Below are 20,383 nucleotides of genomic sequence, written 5' to 3'. Positions count from 1 at the left end.
GGCTCTCACTTCAGTCTGGATCTTGGGGGGCTCCCAAGCCAGAATGGTTTAATAATTTTGCTGTAGGGGTGCCACCTGGCCACTCCCTACCTGGTGTCCCAAGTACACCACAGAACCGTGCCCTATTTGGCGCTTGCTCACCTTAGTAGTGAGGCCTACCTTCTGCAGGGCCTCTAACACTCTCCAGAGGTGTTGCAGATGTTCCTTCCATGTGGAACTAAACACAGCAATGTCATTCAGGTAGGCGGCACTGAACTCATCCAGCCCAGCCAACACCTGATTGACCAATCTCTGAAAGGTGGCAGGGGCATTCGTCATCCCAAATGGCATCACTTTAAATTGAAAGTGTCCATCTGGGGTAGAAAATGTTGACTTCTCCTTGGCCCTCTCAGTTAAGGAAATCTGGCAGTACCCAGACGTTAACCCAAACGTACTGAGGAACTTGGCAACTCCCAACCGGTCAATGAGCTCATCAGCTCGGGGGATGGGGTGTGCGTCAGTCTTGCTGACCACATTGAGTCCCCAGTAGTCCACATAGAACCTAAGTTCTGGAGTGGCACCAGGTGCAGCAGCCTTTGGGATCAATACCACTGGGCTGGCTCAAGGACTGTTGGAATGCTCAATAAACCCTAAGGTTAACATTTTGGATACTTCATCCTTAATGCTAGCCCTGACCCTGTCAGTCACCCTGTAAACCTTGTGTTTAATGGGTGTACTGCCCCCAGTGTCCACATCGTGTGTGCACAAGTGTGTGTCCCCTGAGATCAGGGAAAACAGTGAGGCGAACTGTCCTAGCACCTGGTGACAGTCCTTCAGCTGCTCTTCAGTCAGGGAGGGGGAGAGGATCACTCCCTCCATAGACCCATCTTTTTCTCTTGCAGACAGGAGGTCAGGGAGAGGCTCACTCTCCTCCTCCACCCCATCATCTGTTGCAAGGAGCATGGCCAGTTCAGTCCTCTCACAGTGTGGCTTGAGGCGGTTGACATGCCGGACCCTTAAAGGGTTACTTGAAGACTGAAAGTCCACCAGGTAGGTGACTTCACTCTTGCACTCCACAACCTCAAATGGCCCAGTCCACTTATCCTGGAGTGCCCTAGGCTCCATTGGCGCCATCACCCACACTATCTGACCAGGTTAAAACTTGACCAGAGTGGCATTCCGGTCATACCATTGTTCCATATCCTCCTGGCTTGATTCCAGGTTCTCTTGTGCGAGACTCCTGAAGGGGGCATCCTAGTAGAGGGGAGAGATCCTGCACCAGGATCTCTCCCCTCTACCTCAAAGTGCTTCCACAGACCCCCCCCCCCCCAATCAGCTTCAGGGACTAGATTCATGTGGAGAGCAGACTCATACCCCTTGAACCACAAATATATGTCATCCTCCCTTTTGTAATCCTTCACAAGATCTTTAGGAACGTGCACCATCCTCTCAGGCTGCACTGTGATGTGGCTGCCATCATCCTTACTAGACTGTCTCCTCTGATCCAGCTCCCTTAAGCTGAGCTCATGAGCCAACAACAACTTTTTCTCCTCTATGGCCATCCTCATTTTCTCCAACTCCCTCTGGTGCTCCCTCTCTGCCTGTCTGTCCTGCAATTCTTCAGGGGTCAGACCCTCAGATGAGACACTGCTACCTGCCCTGGAGACCTTCTCCCTGGACATAACAGGCCCACCTACAATACCATTGAGTATGGAATGCTCTTCCTCCTCCTCATCCTCCTCATCCTCTGTGTGCCCTTCAGTGCTCTTGGCTGTCACCCAGGCCCTCAGCACCTTTTGCAGCTCCTCTTTCTTGGATGAGCTCTTAATGGGGCAGTCAAAACCTTTACAGAACTGCTTCATCTGAGCCTTTGTATAGCTCTCTAATTTCTCTAGGTCAAAAGCAGCTCCAACTGATGCATCTCCAGATTGGGATATGATGAAAAGTCAACAAAAGTGCGAAGTTCCAAAAGGCAGGAAACAAGTTTCCAAATGAAGTTCAGATGTCAAACAAAAATTACCACAAAAATGGATGTAGGGATAAATCCAAGCAAAAGAGAAAAATCAAAAATCACAAGACAAGTAGTATGTGGTCACGTAGTGGTTTGCACTCAAAACAGAAGTGTACACTTAATCACTGTATGTCAAGTACAAATACAAGTCCAATCCCATCCGCTGATCACCAATGTTAGAAATGTGGTCTTTGGTTGGCCTTCAGGTTACCCCCTGTCCAAGCAAGGACCCTCACTCCAGTCAGGATAAAAGAGAATCATCCTCAGCTAACCCCGCTCACCCCCTTGGTAGCTTGGCATGAGCAGGCAGGCTTAACTTCAGAATGCTAGTTGTAAAGTATGTGTATCAACACACACAGTAACTCTATGAAAACACTACAAAATGACACAACACAGGTTTAGAAAAATAGAAAATATTTAACGAAACAAAAAAAAGACCAAAACGACAAAAATCCACAATACACAAGTCAAGTTATCAATTAACAAGCAAAAAGAGTCTTCATGTAGTTTTAAACATAACGCTAATGCTGTAAGCATGAAAATGTACCTGGGCCATCAAAAATAACCCTGCACGGGCGAGTGTGTGTCAAAAAGGGCTTGTGATGCATCGATATCACTCACGAGCAAGACATTGCGTCATTTCTCCTTCAGTCGGGTTGGCGTGCGTCGTTACTTCGCAGGAGAGCGATGTGTCAATCCAGTCAGCACGCTCGTGTTCGGGTAGACCTTGCGTCGTTTTTACACGCCCAGCAATGGTTGCGTCGGAAATCCAGCCACACGATAATCCGAAAACCACGCAGCACAGGTTATGATTTCACTAGTCTCCGTCAGCGATGCTGCGTATCGTTACTCCAGCTGCGTGCGGCGATCTTCCAGCCGCATAACAGGCGAGCATCGATTTCAGCCGTGAAGCCGGCGGCGCGTTGACTTTTCAGCCACGGACGAGAGTTGCCCCGATCTTTTTCTCACTCTTGTCCTACCAGCTTCTCCTTTCAGGGCCCCAGGAACTGGATGGGCACCACTTGGCAGAGTAGGAGTCTGAGCAGAGGCTCCAGGTGCTGGCACAGAGACATCTTTGCTGTCCCTGAGACTTCAAACAACAGGAGGCAAGCTCTAAATCAAGCCCATGGAGAGTTCTTCACAAGAAGGAAGGCACACAAAGTCCAGTCTTTGTCCTCTAGCACAGGCAGAAGCAGCAACTGCAAGATAACTTCTCACAGAGGCAGGGCAGCTCTTCTTCCTCAACTCTTCAACTCTTCTCCAGGCAGAGGTTCCTCTTGGTTTCCTCAAGTGTTCTAAAATCTGTGGTTTTGGGTGCCCTTCTTATAACCATTTGTCCCTTTGAAGTAGGCATACTTCCAAGAAAAGTCTCTTTTGTTTGTGAAATTCTGCCATGCCCAGGCCAGGCCCCAGATACACACCAGGGGGTTGGAGACTGCATTGTGTGAGGGCAGGCACAGCCCTTTCAGGTGTGAGTGACCCTCCTAGCACAGATGGCTCGTCAGGAAATGCAGACTACACCCCAGCTCCCGTTGTGTCACTGTCTAGTGAGAGGTGCAACCAGCCCAACTGTCAAACTGACCCAGTCAGGGAATCCAAAAACAGGCAGAGTCACAGAAATGGTTTAAGCAAGAAAATGCTCACTTTCTAAAAGTGACATTTTCAAACACACAATCTTAAAATCAACTTTACTAAAAGATGTATTTTTAAATTGTGACCTCAGAGACCCCAAACTCCACATGTCTATCCGCTCCCAAAGGGAATCTACACTTTAATCATATTTAAAGGTAGCCCCATGTTAACCTATGAGAGGGACAGGCCTTGCAACAGTGAAAAATGAATTTAGCAGTATTTCTCTGTCAGGACATCTAAAACATATTACTATGGGCCTCATTATGATGCTGGCGGGCGGCGGTAAGCTGGCGGTAACACCGCCAACAGGCTGGCGGTGTTCCGCCAGCTATTATGACCGTGGCGCAATAGCCACGGCCATAGTGCCGGCCCCCCCACTATGCAAGCACCGCTGCTCTGGGGATTATGAGTCCCCGACTGCCAGCCTGGCCACGGCGGTAAACACCACCATGGAAAGGCTGGCGGTAAGGGGGACTCGGGTGCCCCAGGGGGCCCCTGCACTGCCTATGCACCTAGCATGGGCAGTGCAGGGGCCCCCAGGCACAGCCCCATCGCGCATTTCACAGCCCGAATTTCGGGCAATGAAAAGCGCAAAGGGTGCTACTGCACCCGCTGCACATCAGCATTGCCGCCGGCTCTGTAACATAGGCAGCCACTTTCATCATCAACGGCACCACCTCTACGCTCTATACCCTCCCACCCACGACCATGACTGGCACCTCAAATGCGGCCCAGATCTAGCACAGTCTGACCCCAGAAGTTCTGTGTGGGGTGTCTGCCATTAACCAGATGTATTGACGCCAGTATTGAGAGCCCAGCCTTCCGTTTTGGAACACCCCGGTAGCCTCATGACCCCTCCACCACAAGTGACACCTCTCTCGGGCTTGGTTTACTTTGTTGAACGCACACATAGGCCATAGTGCTAGAGGGCCTGACGGTTGCAACGCAGACACCGTTGCGCTCACAGCAGTGACGAGGCCTCATTGCCACTAACATACTCTGCAACTCTCTCCCAAGAACCCTTATCCCGCGGGGCAATGCCAAACGGGAAATCATCAGGCAAACACTCCCATCAACTGCTATTCTCTGAGGCCATAGCGCAACCGAAAAAACATGGCAGCGCATGCGGTTCCTTCCTTTCCCGCAACCTAACCAGCTGACCCCAGTACAATCGATGCCAAGGACTGCATACTACAGGCGATTACTGCGGTAGGGCGGCTCCTGGAGGCAATGGACTTAAAGATCTCTGACCTATCCTTTGCCTCTACCTTCATACAGGCAGATATAGCCAGGTTCCGAGAGACGGTAACAGACCTAGATCAGCGCCTCACGACTGTGGAGGATCACATTGCGACATTGCCAGACCAAGAAGCAGAGTTTCGGTTCCTACGAGCAATGATCACAGACTTAAAGGACAGGAGCCGAAGGGACAATGTCCATTTCTTTGGCATTCCGGAACACAAAGAGGGCTCAGATATCAAAACTTTTCTCAAAAGTCTCCTCCCCAAGCTCACTGGTCTGGATTTTTCACCGCTATTGGAGTTCCAAAGAGTCCATAGGATTGGCCCTATGCAAAAAGCAACCTCTGGACAGCCTCGTCCCATTATCGCATGCTTCCTACGCCATGACCAGGCTCGCCAGGTTATCTCAATGGCACAATCCCAGGGCTCATACTTCCTGGAGGGTCAGGAGGTCAGAGTGGCAGTGGACGTCTCCAGGATAACGAATGAGAAGCCAAAAGCATTCTTAGCCCTCCGACCGCAACTTAGGAACCTAGACATTAAATTTGGTCTTTTTGAGCCTGCTCGTATGTGGATTACATACAATGGCAAATCAAGAGACTTCATTGAACCTGCGGACTTCGGCTCCTTCTTGGACGGCCTCCCTCAACACCCTATGGACTACACGACAGCACACCCGGGACCTGATACCTTTGCCCCAGGTGACTCCCCCTCCGTCTCTCCTTCCTTGTCCCAACACCATCGATCCACTTCGCAGAAGAGGGGCAGAATCTACGACCGCTCGCTCAAATCGCAGGAAGGCCAAGACCATGCTCTCCAAGCGGTGATTGCCCACACACAAGACCAAGGCAGAGACAAATCTCGATCCCCTCTGAAGTCAACGCTCGAGGAACAATCCGTAAAGCCGGACTCTATGGCACTGAGAGAACTTTTCGATCCACAAACTGCAATGGATAACCCCTCATTGGACAGCTAAGTGCCATACTCGCCTATCTCTATTATTGTTTTTCTCCTCCGATAGGGTGGGCAAGGGAGGTCCCAGTGCTGTACCCTTGTCTTAGTGCTGTTGCTGGTGTTATTTACCCCCACACATGAGTCTGTTCTTTCGCGAGTCTCACTTGGGCGCACTTCACCATCCTGGAGGTGTCACCATGGTTGGGGCCACCGAGAAGAAGTGTGATCAATAGATACGTCCATGTCTTTCACCTGTGTTCCAAGTTGCAGTTTACCCAGGTTCATTTGTTCACCATTAGCACTACCTACCTGTACTGTACAAAACACCTTACCCACACCTCTTGACCTGCCTTTGGATGATTTCGCCTCCAGGCGCCTTTGGTACCTTCTTCCCTCGTGCTCCTTCTCTCCGCTTACCCTATTGGTCTGCAACCACCATGGACGACTACGGGATATGGCCCCAGGAGAAACCTGGCTTCCAGCCCACCTCAAGCACCTGTGAGGTTTGCCTCTCTCCTCCACCTCCACCCACCGTCGCTCGCCATTCTGGAGAGATGCTCGGGTGGTGCGTGCCGTGAGGGTTCCTGTCTCTCCCTTTCTGGGGCCTCCCCTTGCCCCCTCCCCCTGACCTAATCCGATCTCCCCTCAGCCCACTTTATTCGCCTAGCGCACTCCTTCTGCCATGTTGCCTTCACAATCCCCAGCCCGCAGTTTTGGGGCCTTCGCCCCACTTCCTTGGTATTCTCTGCAGGGCTGACCAATGACATTCCCGTAATGGCCCCCGAGACATTTCACTGGCAACGTCGGCCATGACATGGTATGGTAGTCACCCTCTCTCTCTGCCCTGATATGTACTGCATTACACTCACCTGTTATTGGCTAGGTTATGACCCTCCTCCCCACCCTCTTTCAGTTACGCCCCACGCTGCATCCTGATTTTCCACACACTCTATGCCTTTCATACCCATACGTACCGCCCAACGCTGCTCATCCTTAGGTGTTCTTTGGTAGTCCTATTGGGCCACATACACACTTCTTCTTCCCCCTTTTGCCTCCCCCCTGTGCTTGTCTGGCGTGCGGGCCCTACAGTTCCGACCCGCAGTCTAACAGGGCTCCCAGTAGTGAGGTACTGCCTTGCATACTGTAGTTCTAGCTTCTTATCCATCTATCTCTACCTTCTCTATTCAACTCTCCATCCACTTTTTGTACGCCACCTTTCCCCTTTGAACCTGCATGCTTGCACACTTCTCCCCACCTCCCACGTGAATGTTCTATCTTTCTCTGTCCCTCCCTTTCTTTCTACCTTCTCTCCTGACTGACCAATTCTCTTCTATTCCTTGACCGAGTGTTCCCCCTGCAATCTCCCCCCAACCACCTGTCCTCTTTCAGTACACAAGCGCTCTGATCAATGCTACTCCTGTAATACCACTCCATTAGGTGTATCAATACACAAGAGATCCCCCGCTTCCCCTGAATCAGGCTCAACTAAGTTCAGTAATGGGATCGGTAGCCCCGCTAATGGTCCTCTCTTGGAACGTACATGGCATGACGCATTACATCAAATGGCAAAAGCCCTATCTTACCTCCAATCTAAAAGAACAGATATTGCCCTATTGCAGGAAACACACCTTTCCCCAATCAGAATCTGAGAAGCTCCGCAGAGACTGGGTAGGCAGAGTGCTCTTCAGCGAAGCGCCGTCCGTGCACGGTGAGGAGCAGGGTTCGGGGAGGAAGTGTGGCGTGGCAATACTCATTTGTCAGTCACTGCAGTTCAGGCTCCTGAAGACGTGGTATGATCCAGAAGGGCGTTACGTCCTTGCCAAGCTTGTCCTGGGCTCCTCCACAGTTTGTGTTGCTTCTATCTACGCTCCCATGGGTTAAAAACATTCTTTTTTCCTCTCTCTTAACCGACTGCTGACAGAGCTTGGAGCCTCTCAATACCTATTAGGTGGGGACTGGAAGTTAGCACAGGACACCATTCTGGATAGATCAGGTGGTCGTGACGTGGGCAATAATGCTGACCGGGCCCTCCTAGGTGATGTCCTGATGAACCACGGTCTGCTGGACCACTGGCGCCTTTCCCACCCATCTGACCGCGTATACACCTTTGTTTCCCCAGTCCATGGCACTCAATCTAGACTAGACTACTTTCTCGTTACTCACCGGCTATTACAGGTGATCAGAGCATCTGAGATTCTACCGGCCGCACTGTTTGATCAATCCTCGGTTTTATTGGCCCTGGAGTTGGGGCTGGCCTCACCCGGTCAGAAGTCTTGGCAGCTCCAACCCTCATGATACCGAACCCCGAAGGGGAAGGGGCAGCTCAGATCCCACGTCTCCATCTACCTCCTGAACAATAAAGGTTCGGTCTCTTTGCCTCAGCTACTATGGGCGGTGGTGAAGGTGACAATCAGAGGTCAGCTCAGGAGGGTCACGGCCATTGCCAATGCCCAAAAACGTGACCAACAGAGAGATCTGGAAGACTGCATAGCCCAGACCACTCGTGACTACACCCTAACTCCCTCTCCGTCCACCCGCCGCCGCTTGGAACAGGCCAAAATGGAGCTTAACTCTCTCTATACATCTCGCGCGGAATACGCCTTACAGCGGCTGAGAGGCCGCCACTATGAGCACGGGGAGAAGGCGGGCCACCTGCTGGCCGCCCAACTCCATCAACATGAGGCGGCATTACCCATACCAGCCTTATACAGTGCCAACGGCATGCTTATTACGCATCCTCAGGCAATCACAGATGAGTTTAGTCGCTTTTACCAAACCCTCAACACTCCAGAAACAGCTGAGGACCAAGACCGGTTGACCGCCTTCCTTGAGAAGGCAAACATACCATGTCTCTTGGAGTAGGGCAGAGCTCTTCTGGAGGGTGACATCAGTAAGGAGGAGATACAGCAGGCGATAGCCAACCTCCGATATCATAAAGCACCTGGTGAGGATGAATATCCAACAGAATCCTATAAATGGACAGGGGCGGACACCGTAGATGCCTTATATGAGGCTTTCCGCGGGACTGACCAGACAGGTTCTTTACATCCCCTCTCCAACAAAGCCTCTATCATAGTTTTACCCAAGCCGGGTAAGAATCCTCTTCTTTGCAGTAGTTACTGTCCCATATCCCTCCTCAATGGAGATGTCAAAATTCTGGTGGGGACTTTGGCATCCCACCTCCAGAGGGTCATACCTTCCCTGGTTCATCATACACAAGTTGGTTTTGTACCCGGCCGTTCTTCAAGGAACCACCTACGTACACTACTCCATAAATGAATCAATCAATCAAATAAATGTCTTAAGTGCGCTACTCACCAGGTAGGGTCTCAAGGCTCTGGGAGTGGGGGGGCAGTTACTGCTCGAAAAGCCATGTTTTAGGTGCTTTCTGAAGGTTAGGAGGTCCTGGGTCTTGCGTAGGTTGGAGGGGAGGGAGTTCCAGGTCTTGGTGGCGAGATGGGAGAAGGATCTGCCACTCCATGCTATTTGGGCGGCTCGGGACTCAGGGGAAGAAGCCCTTGCCCTCTCACTGGATGCCGAGAAGGCATTTGATAGAATAGAGTAGTGGTACCTCTTTGAAACCCTAAAACGTTTCGGTCTCGGGACTAGTTTTATTAATAGGGTGCATTTGTTGTATGACTCCCCGATAGCACAGGTCAACTGCGGTGAGTTCCTTTCCGACACCTTTTCTGTCAACAGGGGGACCTGACAGGGCTGCCCCCTATGCCCATTATTATTTCTACTAGCCGTCAAACCCTTAGCGGCAGCAATCCGCAACTCCAGCCTTGGTCCCTGGTGGTTGTTCCACCATTTTCTTATATGCCGAAGATATCCTACTCACTCTCAACGACCTAACTAAATCCTTACCGGCTCTCTGAGTGATTTTATCGGAATTTGAACTTATCTCGGGCTACCGGGACAATTGGGATAAGAGCGAGGCATTACCATTATCCCCAGTAACGGTAAGCGCGTCCGTTCAGGGATTCGCTGTGAAATGGAAGCAGTCGAGTTATCACTACCTGGGTATTGACATTAACAGAGGATTGGAAAAAAAATGGTTGCTGACAACCTGGACCCACTGCTAGTCAGTACGAACCGAGATTTTGTAAAATGGACACACTTAGGCCTCTCTATGTGGGGCAGGACACAGGCGGTGTGCATGGTGACACTGCTGCGATCCCTGTACGTCCTAGGCATGTTGCCTCTACTGATACACGTGGCTCTTCTCCGAGAGATAGATCATCGCATCCGAGCCTTCGTCTGGGGGTCAATGCGTCCATGGCTACCTAGAGCCGCATTACTTGCCAGACCCGAGTACGGGGGACTAGGTCTCCGCTCAGTAGAACACTATACCCTAGCATTACATCTCTCGCAGGTGGTCTTTCTACTTCCAGGAGTGAGGGACCCACCGCTTTGGGTGGACTACTCTCGAGCTCCCCACCGGGACTCCATGTGCTCTATAATACAGGAACAGCTCCCCTCCAATCCACCAATCCCATGATCAGAGCCATGCGAAACTCTTGGCGGCAGGCACACCGCTTATTGAAAGTGGACCCCCCGGATACATGACAGGGCACCAATCTGGGGCAACAGGGATTTTCTAATAGGGGGAAAGACTATTTTTTGGGAGGAGTGGCATTCGAAATGTCTTCTTTCGGTTGGATCAACTTCTAACCGGGAACAGACTGAAGTCATTCATGGAACTCAGGGAGGAATTTTACCTTCCGGCACACCATTTGTGGCATTTTATACAGCTCAAGTATTGTTTGGAGAGACGCATGGGGAACCCCCCTTGGCGACTACCCCAAACCCCGATACTCCACTATCTGGAAACCTGAGGCCACCTGCGGGGAGTTATATATGGACTACAGGCTCTGTTGAACCGACAGATCTTCTCTCTCCCCCTCCTGATCTCCCTCAAAGATAAGTGGCAGGCACGCCTCCAGATCGAATATGAACTAGAGGACTGGGCAGAATTAATTGAGGCCAGATACTGCGGAGCTCGGGAGGCTCACTTGAAATTCGGTCTTTTCAAGACATTGCATGAGTGGTATTGGACCCCTCAGAAATTACGTACTGCAGGGTTGCTGTCCCACGCCTCCTATTGGAGATGCCCCCACTTCTGCTGTGATTTGCCACATATCTTACATGACTGCCCAGTCATCCAACCTTTCTGGCGATCAGGGTGTACCCTTAGAGAAGTGCTACCCTTGCAGCCTTCTCTCAACCTCTCTCTTTTACTACTGCATGATACCAGAGATTTATACGACCTCTCCTGACCGCAACATCGTTTATTATACACAGCACTGGCCACTGCCAAAGTGTGTATCCTCAGGCATTGGCGCGCAGAAGCTGCCCCCTTCCATGGGGAATTGATCACTGCGATGTATCAAGCTGCCTCCCATGAACAGCTCAGATACTGCCTACAGGATAAGACGGATGTGTTCCTACAAACGTGGACCCCCTTTCTCTCAGGGCCAGAGGGCTGAGTGCTCACCGCAGATATCCTGATTCGAGATACCATGTGAGGACACTCCTGTCCAGGAACCGCATAACCCCACACCAGCACGCTACCCATCCGCTTAGCTCTTAGTTGAGTACAGATGTACACCTTCGTCTGGACTTACCTTTGTTTAACCAAGGGCGAGTTATCCCCTTATTCCTCTTTCCCCTCTCCTCCCTTCATCCCCTCATAGCTTCCGCCACTCCTAGTCCCATGACCTCCGCTACCCCTCCTTAAACACTCCCCCTGTTCCAACTCCCTCTCCCATCTACTTTAACACCCCTCTTCGTTCACTACCACTTCCATCTACATTAACATCTATACCATCACTTTCACTCTCACTCTTCCCTTTTCACTTAATCACATTCCCACCTTCCCCCTCTCTATCACTCTCATTTCCACGGTTACTGATACCCCGTAGCTATATTTCTCTCTGTTTCCCCACTGCTCACACATACTGCAGTCCTGAGATATCCTCTGCTAATCGCCCACGATGCGTGGAATGGCAGATACGACCCGTATCCCTTGCCTATTCTACACCTCTCTCTCTCCAGATACTCCCCTTACTGCACTGAGACCTAATTCATGCTATTGCCCACAGGCATCGTCTCCTCTCCCCTGCTATACTGTATGCAATTCGCTATTCCGCCTACTCCTCTCCCCTTTCTTTCACCTTCCACACTTCTCCCTCTTCGATATGAACGTCACTCATCCCTGCACACCGTCCGGGTCATTCCTTCCTGTCATCAGCTCATGTCTTTTGCCTGGAGGGTCAGCAGTACTGCCCCTTATACCTAACTAATCATTCACATGAGGCATCCTCATACTTCCCCCCCCACATACAACTCATACAACTCAGATGATGGATAATGGAGCTTTGAGAGACTCAGGGGAGGGACAGTTGGAGGTGTTATGTCCAGACTTCTAGGACCTTTTATGCCTTCTGTTGTTGCTGGGGCATGGGTTGGGACGTAGGAGGAGTCCCGCAGTATGGTCAATCCACCTATTTTATTTCGGTTGCAGCATAGTGATTCAGACATGTACCTGATGTTCTTTGGTCCTTTTGGATATTGATATATGTCAGAATGTCTTTCCCTCCTTGTATGTTTGGCACTTCCCGCACTGTTATGTCAGAATTCATGGTGTGCTACACTGCAGTGGCAGGTCTGAGCCATGGTTACAGAGATACTAATGTGGGTGGCACAAACAGTGCTGCAGTCTCACTAGTAGCATTTGATTTACAGGCCCTGGGCACCTCTAGTGCACTGTACTAGGGACTTACTAGTAAATCAAATAGGCCAATCATGGATGAACCAATTACATACACATTTTGTATAGGAGCACTTGCACGCCAAGGAAGAAAAGTCTAACAAATACAAAAAAACATGTTCTTACTAAACACCTGCAACTACACAAACTACAGATCTACCTGTGCCAAAACTGCAAGCAGAAGCCGCCACCAAGGACATCAAAAGTTTGCATTAGAATAAAAAAGAAAAAAAACCATTAAGATCACAATGCAAATGATATCAAGAAATAAAACAGTTGACATCATGAAACAATATGAAGTCTGCTTTTGGGGACAGATCAGAATCTCAGCCTGATCTGGCCTCAAGGGGGGCACAAAGCAAAGACAAGAAATTGATACCCTTGTATACCCTTGTAGAAAATGACCTCTATCCTGGCAAAACACTACTTCACACACATACCAGCCACACACATCACCAAACAGAAGCCAGTAGACACACACCACTAGCTAGTAGACACACACAGCCAGCAAAATCCCCAGTTCAAACACACCATCAGCCAAACGTTAGTACACACGCACTGCCAACCAAATGCCAGTGCACACAGAGCCAGCCAAACCCCAGTACATGCAGACTGTCAGCCGAACTCCAGTTCACACAAACACAGACAGAAACATTCCCTGGTGTCTAGTGGTTTTCAGCCACCTTTGGAGGCAGATGGACCAAAAATATGGGCGATCTGTCCCCTACGGAGGCAGAAATTTGCCAAAATATTGTCCTAATAAAGGGGAGAAAATAATGCCACAATAAAGCAGAGCAGCCCTTTCCCAAGGGGCCACCCCCAACATATAAATGTACAAATCCCCGTTGTAAAGTGGCTTTCTGCCCCCATGGGGGCAGATGAGGATAAAAATATGGTTGATCTGCCTTTGGAGGCATAAAACAGCTAAAACATTGCCCCAATAAAGGGGAGTGACCCTTCCCCAAGGTGCCTCTCCCCAACTTACAAATATTCATCTCCCTGATGTCTAGTGGCTTTCTGCCCCCCTTGGGGCAGATGGGCCTAAATAAATGGCTGATTTGTCCCTGTAGTATGCAGAAAATGGCCAAAATATGTGCCGCTATAAAGGAGAGTGACCTTTGCCCAAGGGTCCGCACCCAACATGCAAATAAAATGATCCCGGTTGTCTTGTGGCTTCTGCCCCTCCCAGGGGCGGATCGACCTAAAAATACGTTCGATCTTCCCTCAAAACGGGGCAGAAATGACTGGAATATGTGCCCCAATAAAGAGGACTGACCTTTGCCCAAGGGGCCACTCCCCAAAACAAAAGAAAATCCCTGATGGCCTAATGGGTGCATTCCTCCTGCACGATCACGGCCTCATTCGCGATCACACAGCAGGAATGCTCCTGCAAAGAGACACCAGGCAAAAGGAAAACTCTTTCCTTTTCCCTGGTGCCTCTTTGTCCTCCCAAAACCCTCCATGAAGGAAAAACTCACCCGATTGAATGAAGCAAATGGCTTACAGTGATTCCAGGTGTTTTACAATTACGTTAGCATGCGGCAAGAGTGCAGACTTCATCAGATTGCTGAGGGGTGGTCGGGGTGGCAGCAGAAGTGCTTCCGCTGCCCCCCCCCCAATGGAGGCAAGGTGCGATCGGCAGTGAGGGGAGTGCCAGCACTCCCAACATGGGTGGGTGAAAGGATGACTTGAAGCCATCCTCAGCACATGCCCACCATGGTGAAGGATGGCTCCAAACTGTCCTCCACACATAACGAGTTAAATTGCAGCATGTCTGCTTTCTTTTGGCTGGTTTGCTACGTTTAGGTGCAATTTGTGCTACAGATTGCTCCATTTGTATTTGTTGGTAGCTTTGCTCTTTTTGTAATGCTTTCATAAAGTTATGGAGTGTAGGTTGGTTTTTGGCTAGTATAGACTGGATGGCATTGTGTCATCCTTTCACTGCGTTCTTTGTTTGGGCATCATTGCCAAGGTGTTGTCATAAACATTTCACCAATGTCTCTGGATTTTGGGTTGGTGTCTGTGCTCAGACCGATGCAGTCTGCCAACCCAAATGTCTATGAAATAACCCATTAGGGGTCATAGTTTGTCTTAATTTTGTTGGTAGAAAGGGCTATCCATTAGTAAATTGTAGTGGTTAGTTACCTCTGTGAAAGGAACATTAGCTAGTGCTATCATATTTTTATTTCAAGCACAGTTTGTAGCTTGTTCTACACTTAGGGGCTGATTACGAGTTTGGCAGATGGAAACATCTGGCTGCCAAACTCCTGACGAGGCAGTCGACTTTCCCACTGGGCTGACTGGCAGAAACCAGGGTTTTCGCCAGTCAGCCAAGTGGGAAAGGTGTGCCAGCATTGCCGCCGGCTCATAATAGAGATGGTGGCAATGCTGCCGCATGCAGGGGTCACCAGCAGACAGTACGCATTTCAAGGGTGCTAGAAAGGGAGTCTCTGAACTGCCCATGCCTTGCTATAGGCATGGGCAGTTCAGGCACCCCCCTGCGGTCCCCTATACTTGTTCTTTGCCAGCCTATCCATGGCGGTGCAACTGCCATGAAAAGGCTGGAGAAGAACAAGGTTGTAATGAGCAGGGTGGCCCTGACTTTAGCGCCCCCTGGCTGATTACAACCAGCACCGCTGTTAGCCCATCAGGATCCTGGCAGGGACGGCAGTAGGTTGGCGGGTCTGCCCTCCAGCCATAGCGGTCCAACCACCACAGTGAGTCTGGCGATCCTAGGACTACCATCCTAGTAATCGTAGTGCAGTTTGCTTGAAGTGTCTCCCTATGCTTTGATTGAAATTTTGGAAATGGTTTGAATAATGGCTTGTTCAAAGTCTATGATGCTTTGTTGTATGTAGTAGTTTTTTTATATTTAATGTGGCTTAAGAGTTCATATTAAGTGCTGCTTTGTTTATTTGGCAGTACGGCATATGAAATGAATATTTGTGTTGTGATATTCATCATGTATTGTGTATTTCTGAGTGAATGCTTTGAGTCACATTTTGAGGTTCCAAACCTCATTCAGGTTTGACAATTGCTTAGTTTTAGTAAGTTATGTGCTGTAGAACATATTATGATTTGTTTCTCATTGTTTATAACAGAAAATGTTCCTCATTGTGTGTCACTGTTAAATGTTCAGGTATTTCTGTGTCTTGGTATCTCCTGAGGTAGGAGCCGTACAATTAAATGTTTAAAGTGGGTATAGTTGGTAGATGGCGTGTGTTGTGTCAGGGGACTGTAGAGAGTATATCTTTTAATGTTCTGATTGTGCGTTCCTGGAATCTAGTGCTTGCCACTCTTCTATCCTGCAACACCTCTCTTACTTCTATTTCTGTGACATTTTGGGGGTGGTTTTGTTCCTTTACATGAATTAGAACATATTCTGTTGTAGTGGCGCTCCCATAGAATGCATTAGAATAATACTTTGTACATTGCCAGTTCACATTTTCTGTCTGTGTACTTTCTTGGCTGTAAGTGTAGCCCATTTGACTTAACTGATTTTCTTTCTGGGGATGTTATATATTTAGCTTTCTTTGTCATTGTATCTGAAAGTAGTGTGATAGTATAACTAAATGTTTTCTTTAAAGTTTAGTTCGCTATTTACTATTACAATTATGCAACAACTTCAATTATGTATATTTACATGTAAGTTATTTTTAGTTGTTTCATAATATTTTTCAGCTTTTCCATTGGGGGTGTTATAATGTGGAGCAGGTGCTTTATTTTTTGTTGGAAGGAAAAAAGTATCAGTTTCATTTTAAATGTTTATTTGTTGGTAGTTTGTAGAGTTTGAGATTGTTAGGTTAATATTTACTCGCTTTTGGGATGAGTTTCTGTTTTTTAAAATAATTTATGTATACTTACTTTGTTATATCTTTTTGCTGGTGTGTGACAGATGTTTTTTTCGGCAGGTAATCACTTTTCAAAGTTTTACAGTTTTCTTTTAGAAAGTACATGTAAAGAGAGAGAAGTTGGAAAGTGGTTTGTTAAAAATTTGCTATTTTGCATTTTAATTTTACTTAAACACTATGTTTTAGTTTCAATATATGTTTTAATAACTTTGTTAGGTAGTTGTTGAGATGCATATATTTCTTCTTCAAGGGTCTGGTCAGAGAATCTGGAAGAGTTTCCTGTCTTGCAGCGTTTGCCATTTTTGAAGTATTTGGCTGTTAAAATTAGTGTGCCTTTTACATTGTTGATTAATTGTTTGTTTGATTTTATTGGTTAAGGTTGTTCATAATTCGAATTCATTAGTTAGTTTAGTTTTAGTTTAATGTTTTTTTATCATTATGTCCTTCTATTGCAAATGCTAATTTGGTTGTATTTATAATGTTTGATATATAGCATGAAGTTTTGAATATCATTTATAGTTTTACAAATATTTAGATTGTTGTGTAAATCTTTGCAGTTAATGCACATTTCTTTTGGTTGTATTGTTATGACTTTAGTTATATTTTTTATTAGGGTTAATTATAAATATTGTGGTGACATAATATATTTATTTTGAAAACAAACATGTTTATACAATGTTTTAGGTTTATTTTAATTAATTGTTTTACGTATACAGTGCTTTTTCAGTAATGATGTCATTATTTTTGCAATAGTATTATAGTCATTGTGTGAATCAATACTTTTGATATATTATGTGTTTATTTAAAGGAACAGCATTTTTGCTTCAGATATTTGTGTCTTCTTTAAAAGTAAAAATGTAAATTTTTATCAACGATATTTGTCTTCTCAATATTTGTATTTTTATTAGTTAAGTACAGGAAGGTGATATTTTTGTTAACAATATTTATTTCCCAATATTTTTGTTTCTAAATTGTATGCATCAATATTATGTCCGTGATGCTGTGCCACACTGCACAGAATAGTAAATGTGACATGTGCCAGTGTGAATGATAAATCCATGAAAGAAAAACATTTTCTCTAGAACATGTGTTAAATGCTGATGAAAATTAAGGTAGCACTGTAAAAAGCAGAAAGGCACCAAACGCCTCCTGAAGTCAGGAAGGAGAAAAAAGTCAATTCAGTCAACAGATGATCCAGACAAAAAACAATCCAACCTGCTGGAAGGAAAGGCAGGGACAGAAACAGCAAGGCAAGAAGACTGCAACAAAAAACAAAAACTACTAAACATATGCTTCAATAAGTAACTTACATCACAGAAAGAAACATCCTAAATGCTTATACGTAGACATCATTCAATGGACTTACCACTATCTTTGAAAGGGCTTTGTATGGGGGTGAGTTCTTCTACTTTCCACAACCTTCTGGCTTTAATTCTATCTTTAGGAAGAAGCCCTTATTTCACATCTATCTATGCCACATGGGGACCTTGAGTCCCACTCCTTCCCTTTAAGCTCCACACTCGACATCCAGGTGCAGGAAACTCCTGTGGGAGTTGAAACTTGTGTGGAAAAATTCTTCTCCTTTTTATGCCACGCAGTCTCAGGTGTACTTACCTTTACAGTTCTCCTGGTATGAATGTATCACCAACTAATGGGAGAAATTTAACAGAAGCATACAATATAAAGAATACAACTTGCACTGAAAGAAATCAAGAGTGTTTCGGTGTCTGAATTAAACATTCACATGACTGGAAAATGTTATTCATTTCATAGTGTAAAGTTAAGGTGGGACAGTACCTATAAAGCTTGATATCTTGTGACCTAAAGGTCCTAGAAACTCTTGGTAAATGGCATCATGCTTAGGCCCTTTGAAATAAAGTAAGACTGACTTGGGTCTGACCTTTGGGAGAAATTGTGCAGGTTCACTGGCACAAAGGGCACACCCAAGGACCATGCAGGCCAGCTGGGTACTGGACATCTGCACAGCAAAGCAGCATTTGGGTTTCACAAAGTGTAGCTCAGGTGCACTTCCTTTTTTTGCCCAGACCATTACGGGTGATGATGGCTCAGTGCCACATCAAAAGGAAGCTGGTGGGTACTTGGCAGGAAGAGAGCATGTCGCATAAGGATGAACAAGCAGAAATGGCCAGAGCAATTAAGTGTGTTTGCCAGGCAGGCAGAGGTAGAGAAGGCTTCTTGTTTCTCAGATTTACATTGATTCTTGGAACTTCCATGCAGGAAATGTCAGCAGCAGTAGCAGAGCAAGCCAGCTAAAATTAATCTCACCATTTAGGGACCACTGTGTCAGTGGCTACTCTGGTCTGAGTCAACAGAGATCTTCCCACTGCTGGAAGGCTGATATCATATGAATTTGGATAGATGGCAGTAGTCCACTCTGAATCACTTCAAGTGCATTCGAATAGTTAAAAAATCCAATCAGTCAGATTGGGAAAGATTCTCACAGAGGACATTTTGTAAAATGGCCTTGCTGTGTTCCCATAACACATTCTTCAGGCTGGTGCACATGTGACACCATGGAGCTCTTCAATGAAACAGTGAGTACTACTTTCAAACAGGCTCTGCAAGGGAAAGGAAGCCAGAGGGCTGAAGAAGAGTTTGTCTGTTGTTTTTTTGTGGTTAGTTGCCATCCCACATCTTATCTTCACTTTCTAAACAGATGATTGCTTTTTCAAACCTTATTTAGATTTTATGCTGCAACAAAAACAAACAAATGGCAAATAAAGTCTATTGAGGAAAAACATGCAGAAGCTGAAATAAAAAAAGAAATGGCAAATGACGGCAGTTCAAAAGTATAAAACATGACTATATAGCTAAAGAGCTCAAAGGGGAGAGGCAATATATAGGAATAGAAGGCGATATTAGGAGGAATCAGCGTGACAGAGCTCAGGGATCCATACATGGAGGGGGAAGAGAGAGATAAGAAAGAAAAAGGAATCCAACACAGGAAAGTATACAAGGGGGCTGTGTACATAAACCAAAATGAAAATTGATCAGTGTGCTACAAGTCAAAAGAAACAGTCCTTTGATTATCCGGTGTTAGTGGTTGCACTGTCAGGAGAGAGCTCCAAAGGGGTTGCCAGATGTCTTTGGGCCTGGAAGATGGCAGTTGTAGAAATGAATAGTTTTCACTGGTGGTATCGCAGTAGGACATGTGCTATGTAATCGATGTATGATGAATCTATCCATGTGCATTGCATTGTGCCCCTCTAATATTGAGGTAACAGATTTCATTGTGGCATTACTGTAAAGGTCTCTAAAAGTGTGTATCTGGTGTGCATTCAATGCACATTGGGTGAACCATTACCAGATAAGAGGGGGCCATGGGTTTAAGGGAATCTGTGGAAAATACAAGGTGTCTTGGTGTACACAATGGAACAGCTTAGACCATGTCCATGTTGAGTGTCTGAATTTTAGCTGGGTTTCTGGGAAGTCTCGGAGGACATAATGTGGAGAGGGAAAAGGGGAGGGCCTGCGTATGCTCCAGTTTAACGTCCTGAAGTCTAGCATTGGGATGATACCAATAATAGGCGAAGATTGCCTGGGCTATCAGATAATAAAAGTGCAAGTCAGGTACCAATAAACCGCCTTGGTCATGGGGAAGTGTCACCGTATATGGTGGCAGCAACCAGCCCATATGACTTTAGTGAGCAGACTACACAAAGTATCAAAAAAACTATTGCATTGAATAATAGAGATGATTAGGAATAAATAAAAAACATGGAAGGACTACAATTTTTATGATAGCCATAATCCCAGCCATTGAGATTGGGGGTTTAATCCAGCTGTCTATCTGTGATGTAAGTTTAAAAATTGCTGGGCCATAATTTAGATGGACCACTTCCGCGCTATCTCTATGAAGGTAAATGCCAAGGTATTTAGACAGGTCTACGCAGCATTGCAGAGGATATCCTAGATACATGGA

This window comes from Pleurodeles waltl, chromosome 3_1 (assembly GCF_031143425.1).
Source record: "Pleurodeles waltl isolate 20211129_DDA chromosome 3_1, aPleWal1.hap1.20221129, whole genome shotgun sequence".
Taxonomy (NCBI): domain Eukaryota; kingdom Metazoa; phylum Chordata; class Amphibia; order Caudata; family Salamandridae; genus Pleurodeles; species Pleurodeles waltl.
Note: the sequence above shows the minus strand (reverse complement) of the source record.